Below are 18,390 nucleotides of genomic sequence, written 5' to 3'. Positions count from 1 at the left end.
CATGGAGATTTCAGCCGGGCTGAGCTCAGGGGAGAGGGAAGAGTCGGGTTAACAGAGGAATAGAAAGGCTCGGACATTGCGAGGGCTGGCAGCGAGGTCATTTCTTATGGACGGAAAACTCATGCAGAACTCCAAGGAACAACCGAGTTATGCATGAGTCCAAGTGCCTGACGTGGAAGCAAGTGGATTAGGAGTTCCTCCAGGACATACCACCAGAAGTCTTGCTTTATAAGAAACAGTGTCTTTAATTTACAGTGCACAGATAAAACATACCATCACGTACACTTCTCCACTACTACTTCCAGGCTGTAATTGATTTGTATTTGAGTGTGTTACAGAAGCACAGTTACATAGCCTTATATACACCCACTGCACCTGATCTGCATTAGGCCACCTGTGGACCTTCCCAAGCATTGCATCAGCAAACTGCCCAGATCCAGATTCCTGCAGTTCCCTTTGGTACCAGCAAGGCTATTGCTTCTGCTGACATCAACTTTGGCCTCTCAGATCTCTCAGATCTGACAGCTCTCACACAGCTGTTTCTGTCAGATTATTACAATCAACTTGATACTCTGACAGTACCCATGCATAAATGACCATAAACAGGTTGTTTGAAATGTGGGATATTTATTTATTTATGGCATGTATAGTTTGTCTTTCTTAGGAAGACTCAAGGTGGATCACAATTAAAATATTCAAAATCAATAAATAATGTTAAAAACAACTATAAAACGATATCATAACAGCAACCCACTTGCATGTCCTCCAAAAAAGGAATGTTTTATACAGTCTGTGGAGGGACAGGGCTTTTCTAACTTCCTCTGGTAAGTTGAAAAAGCTCGAGCATGGGCTGTAACACACTGTCCTTGCCTACAGAAGTGGCTCTTCAAAAGATTTTGTTCAGATGAACAGAGCAAACGGTGCTTTATATATGTGGGTTCAAGGCCATGGAGGACGTTATATGTAACCAGCACCTTGAATTGAACCTGGAAAATAGCAGCCAAATGAAACAATTGCTAAATGGGTGTAATATGATCATTCTGCCTTGCTCCTAATAATAATGAAGTGGCAGCATTTTGCACAAGATGAATTCAGAAGCAATCCTATGCAGGATACATTACATTGGTTTAGATGAACAGGGTGTGATCAGGAGGGCAGAATATTGTGTTCCTTCTTGTGATATAATCATTCACAATTTACCTTTACAATGTTTTCACTATGTGTCACAGGTTTTAATCATGTGCTATGTTTTGGTCATATGTTTCTTTTAGTTAGTTTATTATTTCATTCATTGATGATCTATATTGTGTATAACAAACTGTTTTAATTAATTTTAGCCAAACTATTATACCTGTATGTGGTCCTTCATGGTCAGTATTTGTAGACAAGGGCAAATTAGGAAACAGACTTTTACTTCCTTTCCCAGGATTCTCAAGTGGCAGGTGAGGGGTAGTCTGTTTTGCTTTTACAAAAATTGAGCATGTAGGTACATGAGCATAACCACTGTCCTCCTTACCATACCCCATTGCATGTCTTTCAGAATTTTTCTTGCTGCTCAAGAAAATGAAAACAGACAGTGAGGTATCGGAACAGATGGTTTCACTGGAAGGTTTTTCTGATGGCCCCAGAATGTCAGAAATAGTGACGTGTGGATTCAGAGCATTTCAAGTATCTACAGATGGGTGTTGTACAGGCTGGATCTCTCCTTAGGACATTTCTGACTGCACCTCCCTAGAGGAAACTAATTTTTATTCCACTCAAACTGTGAGAAAACACCTGCCTAGAAAACCAGATCATAAGTTTATAGGCTTATAAAAACAAATGTTGGACATTAAGGAGCTTCAGAGCTGGAGTTATTGGACTGAGCAGCTTTGTTGTAACTGTAAATTTTCCTTAGTTGTCTTGACAAGCAGACAGAGAGAGAGAACACTGAGGAGCCAAGATGAACAGACATATTTAAAATGTTGTAATCGGACATATAGTCACACCAAAGTTAAATAACCTTATGTACATATTTTTATCCATGTTTTAGTGTGGACATGGTTTTAATCTAAACCAATAGAGTTTACCAGTGGCTGTAGTTGCCAACCTGCAGGTGGGACCTGGAGATTTCCCAGAATTATAATTGATCTCCAGACTGCAGAGATCAGTTCCCCTGGAGAAAATTGCTGCTTTCGAGGGTGGACTCTGTGGTCCTTTCCCTCCCAAAACCCATCCCCTCAGTCTCCATCTCCAAATCTCCAGCAATTTCCCAACCCAGATTCAGCACCCCTCAGTGGCTGTGAGTACAAAACAAGTACATAGAGCCGTCAATTAACCTGAAATAAAACCATGCAATTATATGACTGCTGCATACCATGCTGTTTTTGCCTTTGCATATACAGCATTTATCTTTAATTTTTTTAAAAAAATACCTGCCTTTCACATTTCCTATGACTCATATTTTCTGGCACACATACCTCAAGGCCTATGAGCTATGTCCAATTTCAGCCACATTAGGTTACCTAAATATCCACTTTTTAAATTATCATATTTATAATATCTAAGCATTATACAAAATAGACAATTTTACTTAATCTAAAAATTTTATCTCAAAAGACATATATCTCTCAGGTCACATCTTCCCCCTCAGAGGTTTTGAGAGGAATATGTGTAGTAGAGTTTCCATTTATCTTGAAATTCTTTAATTGGTCTTCGGTTCATGAAGTTTGTCAGTTTTGCCATCACTGCATATTCTGCTAATTTACTTTTCCAATCCTCTATATCTGTGCATTTGTCTGACTTCCATTTTGCCATAGTGTGACTCTAGCTGCTGTTGCCATATATTTAAAGAGTTCTTCTAGAGTTTTTGTGATGCCTGTTTGTATGATTCCCAGCAAAATGTTTTTTGGGTCCATTGGGAACTTAAATCATACAATTTTCTGCATTTCCACATGTATTCCCATCAGTACTTCTTGACTCTTTTACAAGACCACCAATTATGATAAAAAGTCCCTTCTCCTTGCATTTCCAGCACAGCCCTCTATGCTCCCTGTTCATATTCTGAATGTCTTCAAGAGTTATATACCAGCAACAGTTTTCTCTCAGCAATTGCCTAGCAGTACATTTTATTGCTTTTGTCCGCAGTGTCTCCCACTGTTGCATCAGAATCTTTTCTCCTAAGTTTTGCATCCATTTTACCATGTCCCTTATTTTTGCAATTTTATAACAGGAATCCTCACTTCATGCTGTCTCTTCTTGAAGCAAGTGTACCTGTGTTACTTTTCCTTTAAGGTTTCATTTCATTTTCCTTTTGGGAAAATGAAAGAGACAATTTAAAGTTGGGGGAAATGGGTCTAAACAGTCTGCATCCAAGGAGCAAAAGGCCACAACGCACATGCAGTTAATGAAGCTGCTTCTGTATTATCAACTGCAAGGGCACACGTCGCTGTCAGTCTAGCCAGCAGTAGAAGGGCGAAGCTCTGGATCTTGATTTGAGAGTAATGCTACTTTCTTTGGAGCCCCAAGCCAAAAGAAGGAACATCAAGCACTCTGCATCTGCAGAAGGAGTTCCCTGCAGAGCTTACAGGAGGAGAAGTGGTCCCGTGTGTTCCTGAGTGCATCCTCTGGACCTTCCCTTCCTGATTTTACTGGGCACCACCTGGTAGGATTTATATCTATTCAGAGTATCCCTTCTGAAGGGTGCTAAAAATTATCCACAAATATAGTACTTGTATCTGACAAAGGGAGCTTCGACTCTCAAATACCCTGGAAATCTTGTTGATCTTTATGGTGCTACTGGACACTAATCTTGCTCTTCTGTATTCACAAAGGTTGCTATAGCACATTAGTTGTAAATTTATATTTCAAGTTTAGGGTAAAATACATTGCTTTGAAAACATACTGGGCTGGATCCTATTATTCCTTTCCACTAAGTCTTCCTTGGAAGGCTTCCTCCAAATGAGATAGTTTCAGAGGGTAGCCGTGTTGGTCTGTGGTAGAACAGTGAAAATCTTGTTGGTCTCTAAGGCGCTACTGGGACTTGAATCTAACTGTTCTTCCAACAGAGAATTCCTCTTTCAGATAGAGTGAAGCAAATATTTAAAATGTTAATTTCTCATATCTTTTCATCAGACACATTTTGGGAATGAAAGCAGCAGCTGCAAGAGAACCTGCTCTAGCAAGCAGCCAGTTGTTCTTGGAGGGTGTGAAGATGAAGGGTCCGCCAAGCCCCAGCGTCTTAGGAATTTCTGGCTGACTAGCCTCTACCGAAGCAAGAGCTTGTGTAGATGCACAAACTGCAGATAATAATAGCTAGCCAGGGTGCTTACACTCAGGTCCGACAGAGCTGAAGAATGGCACAATGAAGGGGTAATTTTCTTTCTTTCCCAGGGCTTCCAGAAAGCCACCACAAACAAATAAAAATCAACGTGAATTCCCTTTCCGACTTCAGATGGGTTAGTACGTGATTGATCTTGTATAAACAATTCTCCTGGCAGTTCTGCAAAACCGACAGTTCTTGATGTTATTTTAGCACATTGTCCAGCCCAGGTTCTTTCCTGGCCTAATCTGAGTTAAGTACTGAGAAGCATACAGGAACTTGGAACCCCTACATTCTGTGCTCAACAAGGAACTCAAAGTTAGGTCCATATAGTAAAGAAAATAGTTCTGGACAACAACAACACACATGCACAGTTAATGTCAAAAGAGGTGAATAGATATGGAGAGAAGGGAAAACTGAGATTCTACTATAGGAAAGAAGATTGTGTTCACATCAACAAAAGCAAACAGTAATGAGGGCCAAACTACACAATAAATTTTTAATGAGTTGGGTCTGAGTTGCCTGACTTGCTTTCCTCACAACCACACAGCAGCTGCATCTTTTATAAAGCCTGCTGGGGCCCACTTCAACTTGGGACTATGGTACGGTTGCCAACTCTTGAGTTGGGAAATTCCTTTAGATTTGGGGGTATAACCTGGGAAAGACACAGAGTTTGGGGAGGGGAGGGAGATCAACAGGGATGTGATGCCATAGAGGCCGTCCTCCGAAGCTGCCATTTTTTCCAGGGGAACTGATCTCTACAGTCTGTAGATCAATACTAATTCTGGGAGAACTCCACTCCCCACCTGGAGACTGGCAACACTGAAGGGTAATGTTGGGGGAGGAGAGGCTCCTGCCTTCCCCCGTGCCATTTTCCAGAGCCAAAACCAGTCCAACAGGGAGTAATTTGCACAATTTTGGAGCTGCATGTGGAGCGTTGCATGCGTGGGGAACGCAAACATAACTCACTAAATATTGGGCAGTTCAGCCCCAACATACTCCTGTAGAAACTATTCAAGGGTGCCATACTTTTCTTCTTTACTATTTGCTCACTCATTGACAGGAATGCATTCCCAATAAGCATGTTCTGTGAAGCCCTGTGAGATATCTCAGAGTCCCCTTCTGCTCTGCTTTCTAGAGAAAATTGTCCTGCTTTGTTTAAACCCTTCAGACCCAATCATTTATGGATTTGGATCCACTGGAGGATTTCCACAAATGGAAGGGATTTCCTTCAATAGAATGTGACTTCCTCACCTCCTCACTCCCACTGAAGTCCAAAATTCACCCTAAAACACCTTTTATTGGGGCCAACCAAAGTATTGGAAAACAATGTACAAGCTTTTGAATTATCTAGATTTCTCCGTAAAGCTGACTGTTCTGTACAAAAATGAGGGGAGAGAGAGAGATCAGGAATAGTGACAAAGCCTAAAGTCTGCAATTGTAGTCTTAAAATGAAAAACAGGATGTGCTTCAGACTGAAGTGGATTAGTTTAGATTAGAATATGAAAGGCAACAGATAATGCCGGAAAGACATTTGATTAACTGCTACCCTTTCCAATTCATTTCATATTCACAAAGTGAGAATGTAATCTTTCCCCCTGTACTTGGTCCCAGCCACTCAGTGCAGCTTCAACACTTTATTTTGGACCCAGCATCATCTGAACTAATCCAACTGTGGCTGCCATTTTCAATGTTATGTCTACAACTGCAGTGTCTGGGATTGGCAACCATGTGATGAAAATGCTTGTTTCCACTATTAGTCCTTTCTTGCTTCTGAACATCCAGCCTTATGGTTGAAAAGAATTGGAAAACATGCACACTATTTGCGATATTTTGGTTGATAAAAGGATATTGCACAACTTTTATTTTTGGAATCAAACATCCTGTGAACCATCAAATCTAGGCTTTCCCAATGGGGGAACCCAAAGCAGCTTACAACACTATTCTCCCATGCTGTGTTTTAGTCTCACAACAACAGCCCTGGGAGGTAGATTGGGATCAGAGAGAGCAAAAGGCCCAAGATTACCCAGTGAGCTTCCATGGAACAATGGGGTTTTGAACCTGGGTCTTCCAGATTCTGTTCTGACACTAACCACCACACCACACTAAGCTATGCTGGTATACCTGTTCTAGCTCCTTACTACCATCAGCTGCGATTCAGCATCTTTAACAGATCAGGACGCTTGATGTTCCTCATGGAATAGCAGAAAATAAGAGGGGGGGGGAGAAGACACGTGGAGGTCCTCTTTTGTTAGCCATTTCAAATTTGTCAGTCATCTGTATCTGAGTTGGAATCATCCCAAGCAAGATATATTTGGCATCTAAGTCAAAATTCGTATGAAGCATGGCCTGAGTCTCTTTGTGTTTTAGCTTCCAGTATTTTTGAGCTTTTTTACATGTCCACCATTGATGAAAGAAAGTTCCTTCAACCTCTGAGCATTTCCAACAATTCACTTGATTTGAGTTATACATCCTTTGCAGATCTTTAGGTGCGTAGTGCTACCTGTAGAACATTTTGTACCAATTTTATCTTACTGTTTGCGACCTCGAGTATTTAATTTCAACCTTCCGCATCTTTTCCCAAGTTTGCATAGGAATCCTCTCTCCAAAGTTCTGCATCCACTTAATCATACATGTTTAACCTGTTCTGGTGCTGTTTCGATAGACAACAGCAGCTTACATATTTTTGATAGTAGATTGTCTTGAGATTTTATGATCATTTGTTCAAAGTCCGTTAATTTTCTGGCTCTCTCCACGCATTGGTAGTCACTTTTTAAACCGTGTATAACTTGGTGATAGGCGTACCAGGAGATCTTAAAGTTCCCTTCATGTAGTTCTTGCAGTGTTTTAATTTGTCCATCTTTTTTAATCAAATCATTGTAAGTTAAACAATCATTCTTGGTTCTGCCTGCATAGTCCATATATGCCTCTGTTGGTGACATCATACCAGTAAGGGAAGGGCTCTCTCAACGAGTCTCTCTCAGCGAATTCCATACTTTCAATAACTGAGTTGTTAAATTTTCTGTGTGTTCCTTTTTAGAAACTGTCATTGGTTTCTTGGACCATAACCAATAGTGAAATCCTTGTCCTAATCTTCCGGTATTCTGGGCACAAATACAAATTCAGATACAAATCATACATAAAGAATTGTTCCAATATGCGATGACACCAGAGACAACTCTATTTGCAAAGAACTGGAAAGCCAGGAATACATCTGAACTAACAGAGTGGATTACAAAAATGCATGAATTTGCGACTATGTCAAGATTATCGAGCCTAATTCAAAGAAAGACGATTGAGGACCAATCAAAGATGGCAACCATTCTACAACAGATATAGATGACAAAATATGTGTTCATCATGTTTCAAAGTTAGAGTGAAGTTATAAATGTGAGATAACATAAGATTGAACTGAATATGTGGACAAGGGGTGACAGCAAATAGAACAGAATTTAGAAGAGTATAAGAAGTATAAGAAGACAATCGTTTTAGAGTAAAATAGTTTTTAAGTATAAATGAGTTTTAAGTAAGATATGAAGATTAAGAAGTTAAGATAAAGTAAAGATATGTTAGACAGATAAGAACTGTAACTTAAATGAATGGTTAATAAACACAAACATCATAAGTATTTTAGGACCAAAAGGTTTAGAGGCTAATACTGGGGGTGGGACAGGAGGGTGAACTATCTTAGATACGGATCATGACTTGTCGATATTGTTTTATCTTCCCCCCTTCCCCCCCTTTTAAATTCTGTACCCTATAAAAATACAATTAATTTTTTTTAAAAAAAATTGTCAATCATATCTGGTCTCAGCAGTCAAAGCAGCTTCATCCTATGTGATCTCAGCATTGTCATTACAGAGGCCTGGTTTCTCCAGCGTCTAAACAACCTGTGAGGAGACCGGGTCAATTACCCTAGGCTCCATTACCATCACTCCTTAGTTGAGCTATAATTAGGATGGATCAGCTCAGAGTTAGCACCAGTGAACTAGTTTCCCAGGACTGGGAAAGGGGAGTACCGTAGTTGTATGCACATTTAATGGAAGGCTTGGATATTGTTCCCTTCCCCAAAACAAGTTCTCAGTTCAGTCAGAAGCTTTGCAGAGATTGTAAATTCTAGTGACTTGCTTTTATAATGCACTCATTTGGTGGTCAATTGCTTTTGCCCTTCCTGTGTTTCTGTATTTAAAATGTTTATCATTCACCTTTCCAAAGATTGTCCAGTTTGCACTATGCGCTCCAACTCTTTCTCCCAGTGAAAACAATTCAGTCCCACAAGGTGTTGAGGGCGCAAGTCTTGAGAAATAAAAGCTGTTACATATTGGAACAAAGTTGTGTGATTTTGGTGAAATCACTCAGAAGGTTAAATTTAAGCAGATCTTCTAAGGCACCAGACTGGGATGACAAAATTCTATGAAATAAATAAGGGAGACCGTATGAGAAGTACAGCCAGGGAAAGTTCACAGTAGAGTTCAAAAATTTCACACACATTATCTCAGTAAACTTTACAGCAACTGCATAATTTAGGCTAGCCAAGATTATATACATAAGTGCTTGACAAAGCACAACTGATTTACGGCAACCCCAGCAAGGCTTTTCAAGGCAAGTGGGAAGCAGAGATGGTTTGCCGCTGCCTTCCTCTGCAGAGACTTCCTTGGTAGTTTCCCATCCAAGTACCGACCCTACTTAGCTTCTGAGATCTGACAAGATCGGGCTGTACCATGCCACCTGCCCTCTCCCAGCCAAGATTATTGCTCCCTTATTATTTATCAAGTACATTTATATCCTGCCCTTCCTCCAAGTGGCATACATAAGTGACCTACATAACTCTCCCTTCCTCCATTTTACCTTCACAAAAACTCTGTGAGGTAGGTTAGGCTGAGAAAACGACTAGCCCAAAGTCACCCAATAAATATGTTTCAAGGCAGGCAGGAAATTGAACTCAGGCCTCATCAGTCCTAGTCCATCACTCTTACCACTGTACCACAGTGGCTTATACAGGTGGGTGGTAGGCTAAGGATGGGAGGCTTGCGAAGGCTAGTTGTGTGTGTTTGTGTGTGTGTGTTAAGTGCCGTCAAGTCACTTCCGACTCATGGCAACCCTATGAATCAATGTCCTCCAAAATGTCTTATCCTTAACAGCTTTGCTCAGGTCTTGCAAACTGAGGGCCGTGGCTTCCTTTATAGAGTCAAACCATCTCATGTCGGGTCTTCCTTTTTCCCTGCTGCTCTCAGCTTTTTCTAGCATGATTGTCTTTTCCAGTGACTCTTGTCTTCTCATAATGTGACCAAAGTACGATAGCCTCAGTTTAGTCATTTTAACTTCTAGGGTCAGTTCAGGCCTGATTTGATCTAGAACCCACTGATTATTATTTTTTGGCAGTCCAGGGTATCCGTAACACTCTCCTCCAACACCACATTTCAAAGGAATCTACTTTCTTCCTATCAGCTTTCTTCATTGTCCAGCTTTCACACTCATACACAGTAATGGGGCATATGATGGCATGAATTAACTTGATCTTGGTTGCCAATGACACATCCTTACACGTAAGAATCTTTTCTACCTCCTTCATGGCAAGTTGAGGGGGCTAATAAACTCATGGTAGAGCTAGGGTTGCCAGGTCCCTCTTCGCAAGCGGTGGGAGGTTTTTGGGGTGGAACCTGAGGAGGGCAGGGTTTGGAGAGGGGAGGGACTTCAATGTGATAGAGTGCAATTGCCAAAGCGGCCATTTTCTCCGGGTGAACTGATCTCTATCGGCTGGAGAACAGTTGTAATAGCAGGAGATCTCCAGCTAGTAGCTGGAGGTTGGCAACCCTAGGTAGAGCTGAGATTTGTATCGCAGGTTTACATTTATAATTCATCTTAACCACAATGCTGCATCAGCTCTACTTTTGACTTCATTTATATAAGACCAAGCTGATTTGGAGGGCATTTGTGAGTGATTAGTACTAATCATAATTAGTCCCTCTTTTTTATTCTTGTTGTGTGAAAGTATTGTTCAAATTACCCTTTTTAATTCTAGATTGTGAGCCACTTTGTGTCCCTCTAGAGAGAAAAAATGGGCTACAAATGTTTTAAAGAAACAAGCCTGTAGTGCAACATGGTAACAGATTTTAAGTATCTCATGGTAATGACAAAATAGTAAGTATGTTTACAAGTGTATGATTGGCTTTCTTCTCTTATCATTCCATCCTTGCTCTAGAAAACTCCAGGCCCAAAATGCATGGGTCTTAGCACATTTTATTCAAAATGTTTTCTACAGAAGCCAGAGGACTCTGAAGGTCTCGACAACAAATACAGCAAAATCTTCCTGTTAGTGCACAAGAGGCATTTATTGCAAGAAGGGTCAGCTACCCTCCTTTGATTCAGAATTTCCAGGCACGAAGAAAGAATTGACTTCTGTTCCCACATTGTCTCCGAGCCTCTGCCACTGCCTTGAAGTAAAATTTCAATTCAAGAAAGTTGTTTGAGTTGACAAAAAATCTGTTGTCAGGGAAAGTGAGGTCATGGATGAACAGAATCCAAAAGGAAACCAGCTGTCCCGACCTTTGCATTTACTGAGAAGGTCAAAATAACTACTGGCTGAAGACGGTTTACTGAAATCAAGCCAGCGGCTCTTTCTTTCTTGATATGCAGCTTCTCATGAGCAGAGTGAGGGATACATAGCATTGCAGCACCCACATTTCCTGCTTGATGTTCCGACAGCTTGCTTTACTTGACTGTTCCTTTTCCTTCTTTCTCCACTGTCTTTGTCACTGTCACCCACCTCACATTCAAGTTCAATCTTGGGGTCTCTCATATATTATTCCTGCCCTACTCTCTTCCACTCATGGATCCACAGCCCTGCAGTGTCTCTATCCTGTCATGCTACATGTCAGAGCTGTGTATCGCACCTGTTGTTTCAATGCTCATATTTAATAGGCACATATCCTTGGAAACAGGACCCACTGAATTCACTGGGTCTTACTACCTGGTAAATGTGTATGGGATTAGTGTTACATCTTTATATATGAGTTTATGTTGGTTGTATTCTTGGTCTGCATGTTCACCCAGGCATAGGGTTGCCAGGTCCCTCTTTGCCACCGATGGGAGGTTTTTGGGGTGGAGCCTGAGGAGGGCGGGGTTTGGTGAGGGGAGGGACTTCAATGCCACGGAGACCAATTGCCAAAGCAGCCATTTTCTCCCGGTGAACTGATCAGCTGGAGATCGGTTGTAATAGCATGAGTTCTTCAGCCAGCACCTGGAGGCTGGCAACCCTACCCAGGCAGCCTCTTTGCTGTCTGTAGAAAAGGACATGTGCTTCCCCCAACACATACATATAACCTGCATGTTAACATTTTTTTCAGTGAGCCAGTGAAAGTGAGAGGCACTCCAATATGTTTGGGGAAAGGGCACTTTCTGCCAGTGTCAATACAAGAATATTTTCTATATTTCAGAGACGTTCAGGAGAGCAGCAGAACTGGCACGAAGGTGACTCCACGGATGAAAACAAGCCAGCCAGGAAACATGAGGCCTGTCTCCCATCACCATCTTCTGAATCTGAAGTCAATTAGCCTTGCTGCTTTTCTTCCTGCTGAAATCCTCCAGATCTGAAGCTCTGTTTATTCCAGCCACTCTTTGGATTCTTCCAGCCTGTCTGTCTAGGCATGCTTACAGTGCTCTGCTTAAATTATTGTACTTAAATAAACAGGCATCTCATGCAGAAATTATGATAAATGATTGGGAAACTCCCCCCTCCCATCTCACTCAGATCCACCAAAGGCAGAGTACTGTAATCTCTTAGGGATTTGGGCAGAACGTATTCCTTAGCCCCTCTATTTTCTCCACCACCACCCTTTAACCTGACACTCAACTGTCCTCAGCATTCACATGAAGCTGCCTTATACTGAATCAGACTCTTGGTCCATCGAAGTCAGTATTGTCTACTCAGACCGGCAGTGGCTCTCCAGGGTCTCAGGCAGGGGTCTTTCACATCACCTACTTGCCTAGTCCCTTTAACTGGAGATGCCAGGAATTGAACCTGGGACCTCCAAGCAGATGCTCTACCACTGAGCCTCTCACTTGCCTTGAAAGCCCCTAGCTGAGGTTTCCATAAGTTGGCACATGCTCAGTTCATGGAAAGTACTGGCTGGGCCTGTTGTGGCTCACACTGCTCCCCATAAGCTAAGAATGCAAGCTAGAACACACTTCATGCTGTCATGTAGCTACAGATTGCACAGGGTGACTGGTAATCACATAAGCTGCCTTTCAGAAGTTATCTACTATTCCTAGTAGTAGAAAAGGGCAAGAGTCCAGTAGCACCTTAAAGGCTAACAAAAATATTTTCTGGTAGGGTATGAGCTTTCTACTATTTCTACTATTCCTGACCTTTTCAATGGGGAACTCCTCATAAGCTCCAAAAGAACCAAAGGGTTCCCCAGAACATCATTTGAAAACCACTTAATGAGGGGATAGCGACCCAGTATGCCAGTGCATGTGTTTCACGGCTTTTGAAAAGGCCCGAGGAAGCAGTATTACTTTTTTTTTTTGGCTGGAAAGTTCAAAAGTTCCTAATTCACACAGAATCTCAAAGCAATTTGGGTGGTTAGACTCTTTGAAGAAAACCCTAGAACAAACAGAGCTATTATCACTGGGGTTCATTAGCATTTGGACCTTTCTATTTTCAGAAGCAGACAGATTTTTTAAAAAACCAACGGTTTTGTCCTGAAGCTTAAAAAATATCACATACAACCTATGCTGGTGGAAGGCAATGGCCACGGACTGTGGAATTTGCGGCTTATCCTGAGGCAAGCTGTTGGGGTATGGAATGGAATTTGGGAGAGGCTTTGACCAACGCAGCCCTTCGTGTAGATAAACAGTAACATCACTAGATTAGTCTAGAGCAGGATATTCTCAGCCTTGCTGTTATGAGATTCCCTCGATAATAAGACAAAACAGACTGTGGGAAGTTTAGCGAATGAATCACAGGACTATGGAATTCTCTTCAGCTGTGTAGTTCCCTCCTCATGGCGTGGTGGGCATTTAAATTTCCATGAGCACAAATTGTCAATTTTGCACACCACCACAAATCAAAACAACAGGTAAATATAACCACGTTGGGCTTTGCCATCTAATAGCTGGCAGAGCTCTTTTGGAGAGTATACCTGTTTCCTGTCCACTTCCTGCTGCTTCCTGTTTGCCTCATCTGCATAGTTCCACCGTTCCATCTGCGTAGCCATTTTGTGATGGTGGTTAGTGGCAACCCCCCTCCTCTTTCGGCAGCTGCAAAAAAGTGGCAATCGTCGTAAATGGATGAGAAGTAAAGACAACAAAGGTGCGGGACATTTGTGGCGCAGAATTGGGCAAGAAGTGTTGGGTGAAAAGAATAATTAGCGTGTGGCTCTCTGTGCAGTTGGTTGAAGAGCACACTTTCTTCCTGCTGTGGAACAAGAGAGCTAGAATTCACTGGGCTGTGGGTGCCATCTATGGGAAGAGCAGTGAATGATACATGTGGCTGCTCCCGCTTGTGGGAAGGAGCCGAGAATGCTGCAAGCTGAGAATGTTGCAAGCTACTGATCTTTCCTAACTACAGAAGTGCAGTTAACCTCTGGGGTAGTCCGACTAGTGTTGCTTTTGCTGAATTGGCTGTTAGTGCCCAAGAGCGGTCTTGCCAGTTCTCCATGAGCACAAATGGCCAGTTTTGCACACCATCACAAATCACATTGACAACTATATGTAACCCTGCTGAACTTTGCCACCGAATGGTTGACAAAGATAACAACTTGCACTTTTGGCATGTTCGTCCGCTGCAGTAAAACCAAAATGTGGCGCTTATATAAGTATGCTTATGCTTTCGTGGCGCTTATATAAGTATGCAATCCTAAGACCATTTTCCTGTGAGTAAGCCCCACTGAAAAGACCTGAGTAGGATTCTGAATACAATTGCGTATTTATCTCAAACACACACACAAAATTAGGCCTTGCACAAAATGTCACAGATTGTACCTCTTGCATTTCTTTGCCTTTGGGCACCAATATTGATACTTTTTTCTTTATCCAATGTATGTATCTGCCAATTGAGAACACCATATACAGTTGATGGGTTCTAGCCTACCAAACCTGATGCAGCAAAAAAGCTATTAGTCTTTAAAGTGCCATAAGACTAATTTATTATACTTTTTCTGGATTTCTGCCTATACAGCCTTGCTCAGCTTACATAAAAACCACAGATATTACAAAAACACCATTAGTCACCAGCACACTTCACAAAGATGCTATCCTGTATAAGGCTGTTCCTTAAATTTCCTCCTTACGTTGGGGAGAACAAAACACTGTTGTCATATGTTCAGTCGACCAACTAAACATGATCAGTGGAGCTGACAACAAGCAAAAATTCTCTGGACCTTGGTGTTGTCAACACATAAGCCACACAGATGTTCCAGCTTCATCCTCTCTGTACTTAATTTTGTGATGGAGAAAAAGAGATAGCTTTGCTTTAAATGGATTCGACCAGGAGACTCCAAAAAGTACCTTTTCTGAAAGCAATATAAAAATATATTTAAGTATAATAAGCCCATTTTTTAAAGATTGTTGTATATACACATGGTCTTGAGAAACCAAGTTATCAGAGTGAGTTTTGAAAAACTGCTGAATTGCAAAACAGACTAATATTATAGATAGCTGTACTAGAAAACTCTGAAAACAATAGTACTGTGTGTGTGTGTGTTAAGTGCCGTCAAGTCGCTTCTGACTCATGGCGACCCTATGAATGAAAGTCCTCCAAAATGTCCTATCTTTGACAGCCTTGCTCAGATCTTGCAAATTGAAGGCTGTGGCTTCCTTTATTGAGTCAATCCATCTCTTGTTGGGTCTTCCTCTTTTCCTGCTGCCCTCAACTTTTCCTATCATGACGGTCTTTTCCAGTGACTCTTGTCGTCTCATGACGTGACCAAAATACGACAGCCTCAGTTTAGTCATTTTAGCTTCTAGGGTCAGTTCAGGCTTGATTTGATCTATAACCCACTGATTTGTTTTTTTGGCAGTCCACGGAATCCGCAACACTTTCCTCCAACACCACATTTCAAAGGAATCTATTTTCTTCCTATCAGCTTTCTTCATTGTCCAGCTTTCACACCCATACATAGTAATAGGGAATATGATGGCATGAATTAATCTAGTCTTGGTGGCCAGAGTCACAGCCTTACACTTCAAAATCTTTTCTAGCTCCTTCATGGCTGCCCTTCCCAGTCTCAATCTCCTTCTAATTTCTTGGCTGCAGTCTCCCTTTTGGTTGATGGTGGAGCCAAGGAATAGAAAGTCTTGAACAATTTCAATTTCCTCATTGTCAACCTTAAAGTTGTGTAATAGTACTGTAATACCTTTTTATTAAAATCAACTAAAATTTCACATAATAGTGAGCACAAGGTTTTGAATTCCCTAGAACTCTTTATCATCCTGGATGTTTATTGCAAAATGGAGTAGCTGGGAAAGAGAGAAGGGCCTTTTATGCACAGATGTTCCCATCGCAGTCACACACTCCCAACTACTTCAGGGCTTCATTTTAATTAGGCATGTATTTCCGACCTTCAGAATTTGCCTTGCTCGCCCCTTGTATTTCCCCCACATTTTCAGGATGCCGTTTTACCCCAAGTTTAAAGTCTGCCTCGATCCCAAAATCCCCACACCCATTCTCGCTTCTCCCTCCCATGTGTCTGCCCCCTTCATCCAACCTCTCCCCTTGAAGCCATTTGCAAGTGCGTTAGCGAGAAAATAATGCTGGAATACCATGAGGCTGCTTATTTGGTCAGTTTCACAGTGAATGTGGGTCAGTTTCAGATTGAACAGTTGAGAGATAATCACAAACATCTATGCGGCTGATTATTTTGTCAGTTTCACAGCAAGTGTGAGTCAGTTTCAATTCTCGGCAGGATGGAACAAAGCCCCTTATATGCATCCTCTTGTGAGTGCAAGACTACTGATGGAATGATGAAATGGTCACAAATGACTGTGTGAGTGTTTTTATGTTCTTATGACCCCTGCATTGAGATAGCCAGAAAAAAAATTGGTTGGGGTGTGTGTGTCCAGACCCTTCTCTGCTTTGGCTATAAAATGGTCACTCAGTTCAGATCAAATGAAAGAATCCTGCTGTGAGGCTGGTGGGGACTGGTGATGTATTTTTTTAAAAATACACTACAGCCAATTACAAAGCAGCATTTGTTTGGGGGGAGACTCATATGTGGTTCAGAAGTTTTGCATTTTCGCTGGGGATGCATAATTGATCACAAGGTACTCCTGGAATTTCTTCGGGGTGGGGAGCCCCTGTGCATAGTGTTTTGAGAATTTGGCTGCAAACACTGTGTAGTTACAGAGCAGCAGATCTAGCATAAACAGATCATGCATAAAAGGCCAAGATGCTTCATGGCACAATGCAGGAGGCCCTGCAGTTTTTACCACTTTAAAATGAAATACAGGATATTTTACATATTAAATTGGGTTAGAGTGTGCTGAGTGCAAAACAGGTTTCAAGAGGCACCAAAGGCTACTGAGACAGAGAGAAAAAAATGGCAAAACATCCTGACATAAAGGGATGCAACTTGATCTAAGTGTTATCTAGAAAGACTGTGGACAATATAAATACCTGTTTAGTTATGTAGTGAGGTGAAATTCCTCCCTGGTTGCACTTTTTTAGCAAAATGCATACCAAAGTGGTTCTACTACGTTGTCATACACAATAACTCAATACCACATGGAAGACAATTTATCTTCACTGAAACAGAAAAGTATCAATACAAAGGCCAGTTTAGTTGATGAACTTGAAGTCAGCCTCAGCTTCTTGCTTCAATTTTCTCTAACCTTTTTGGGAGTGAATCATGGAATCACAGAAATAAAAAGTTGGAAAAGGCCTACGGAGCATCCAGTCCAGCCCCTAGAACAATGCAGGATAACCTAAAGCATCCCTGGCAAATGATCATTCAGCCTCTGCTTAAAAACCACCAAGATGGGAGTGGGGGAATGTTTTTCCCATGCAGTGAGGTTGAAATGTTTCCTCTTGTGTGTATGTTTTTTAAAGATTAATTCGTGTCCATTCATTTTCGTATATAGACACAGGGGGTTACCGCACTTGTATTCCCAGCAATGTATTAAGAGTTTGAAAATGTTATAAAAAAATACTGTTCGCACTTTGTTTGGCCCTTTTAGCTGTGAAGACATCTTCCAACCATTTATTAGCCGTGGTATCCAAAAACCCTTTTAAAGTGATGTTTTTTATAACATTTTCAAACTCTTAATACATCACTGGGAATACAAAGTGCGGTAACCTCCACTGTCCTGTTTGGCTGTGTAAATGGTAGGCCTTCATTGTTAGCAGGAGATGATATGTATAACACCGGAAAATGTCTGTGTCAGTGCTCCGTGACAGTATGACAGATGCTGATTAGCCAGTAATTTTCAGTCATTACAGCTATAATGGCTGATAAGCCATTTTCAGTCATTACAGTTATAGCCCTCAAACCGCACACAAGAGGAGATTGCACTACTTGCAGTTATCCCAGTATGTGTGGTCACCATTATGTATGAACAGGGAAATTAATATTTTCTAGCTTCAGTACACACTAATCTTAACACAAATTTGTTCATAGTAGGTGTTTACTCATATCCAAACTGGAAAATACATGAACACATGAAGCTACCTTATACTGAATCAGACCCTTGGTCCATCAAAGTCAGTATTGTCTACTCAGACCATCAATGGCCCTCCAGGAGTCTTTCACATCATCTATCTACCTAGTCCCTTTAACTAGAGATGCCGGGGATTGAACCTGGGACCTTCTGCATGCCAAGCAGATGCTCTATCACTGAGCCATGGCCCCTCCCCTTAAAATAAAGTGCCTTATTCATTAAAAAATGGCAGGTGCACTTATCAGCAGGGTCACAGGTAGCATTATCTCCCTTTATATGTGGTCTGAGAGCCAAAATTATAATGACTGAAAAGGTCTAGAGTTGTTGAAATATATGAAAGGCAGAGCTTGTCCTGGGCTATATTTACGGTATGGCTTTCAGGTTTGTTTGACCGACCACTTTTGTTATTGAGTAGCTGTTTCGGTTTAGGGGGC

Source organism: Euleptes europaea, chromosome 2 (assembly GCF_029931775.1).
Source record: "Euleptes europaea isolate rEulEur1 chromosome 2, rEulEur1.hap1, whole genome shotgun sequence".
Classification (NCBI taxonomy): domain Eukaryota; kingdom Metazoa; phylum Chordata; class Lepidosauria; order Squamata; family Sphaerodactylidae; genus Euleptes; species Euleptes europaea.
Note: the sequence above shows the minus strand (reverse complement) of the source record.